This window comes from Galeopterus variegatus, unplaced genomic scaffold (assembly GCF_000696425.1).
Source record: "Galeopterus variegatus unplaced genomic scaffold, G_variegatus-3.0.2 Scaffold442, whole genome shotgun sequence".
Taxonomy (NCBI): domain Eukaryota; kingdom Metazoa; phylum Chordata; class Mammalia; order Dermoptera; family Cynocephalidae; genus Galeopterus; species Galeopterus variegatus.
In genome coordinates, this window is record NW_007726553.1 from 570,035 (window position 1) to 571,547 (window position 1,513).

Sequence of the window (1,513 nt, forward strand, 5' to 3'; positions counted from 1 at the left end):
CCCAAGCTATCAGTCATTTTTTTTCTCTCACCATTCCTTGGGGGTCAGGCCACATGAACTCCTGGTCACCAGCCTCAGTGTGACTCAGCTCAGCCATGCTGATGACCTTGGAGCTGGTAGCAGTCGGAGGAGCTGGGATATGGACCTGTGACAAGGGCTGGGGATGCACTGGCCAGATTTATTGCAAGAATGAATGGAAAATATTTGCTAATTGGATGGCAATTAACGCAACGCACATAATTCAGTTTACAAACCACAATCATATGACAAAGAACACAGAGCAAAGAAAGTTAGAGGTGGGGAAACGCAAGGTGCAGACTGTTTTTAAGAGCCATGAATAGCTCTACTTTGATCCATCCACTTTCTGTCACACACTTAAACATAGGTCCCTTAGTATTCTTGAGTTGTGTTAACTTTTTTTTAATGTAAAAAGTTTATTATTTTAAAAGAATTGTGAAATAATCATCAATGAATATACTCATATTTTTTGTACAAGATGTAGCACATCGGCATTTTTATGTCCTCTGTAGAGAGCCCCAAGATCAGATATAACTTTCACCAGAGCCCCATGGAGGTTCCAGGATGTGCGGAGCTCAGGACAGAGGGCCTAAGGAGCCCTTCCGACAGAAATCTCACATCTGGAACAAACCCTCCAAATCAGCCTTTGCTCACACTCCCAGTGGGCTCTTCAAACTTCTTGAGATTTCTACTGATATGGGCATGGTTCTTTGCATGATTAATCATTTATAATACTTACATGGTACTTTCTTAGCTGCAGCCTTACTACTCAAAGTGTGGTACATGGATCAGCAGCAGCNCGGAGCTCAGGACAGAGGGCCTAAGGAGCCCTTCCGACAGAAATCTCACATCTGGAACAAATCCTCCAAATCAGCCTTTGCTCACACTCCCAGTGGGCTCTTCAAACTTCTTGAGATTTCTACTGATATGGGCATGGCTCTTTGCATGATTAATCATTTATAATACTTGCATGGTACTTTCTTAGCTGCAGCCTTACTACTCAAAGTGTGGTACATGGATCAGCAGCAGCTTTAGCATGCCCTGAACACTTGTGAAAAGTGCAGGCCCCACAAGGTCCGCAGCGATGCACACACATACTGCAGTGTGTGAGGCAGTACATGAATCTCATTATGCATAGCATGCATGTGAGCACACTGATGCTGTTACCTTACACGGTGGAGGAGACAGCCTCCACCAGCAAAATGACCCACCCAGCGTCACGAGGATAGTTAGGGTAGAACTGAGACTCACTCAGGCTTCTTGGGTTTCACTTCAAATCCAGTCAGCACTTACTGTGGTTTTACATGCATCCAGAGGTTCCATTATTACTACCTATTTTACAGATGAGGAAAGTAGAGCATAGATGGGTTAAGTAACTTGCTTAAAGACACCACACCTTGAGCTAGACCCAATTTATGCATGGAATTGACCATGTAGGAATCACAAGGAAAGTAGACAGTCTGCAGGACAGGGTATTCATATTCATCCTGGTGTA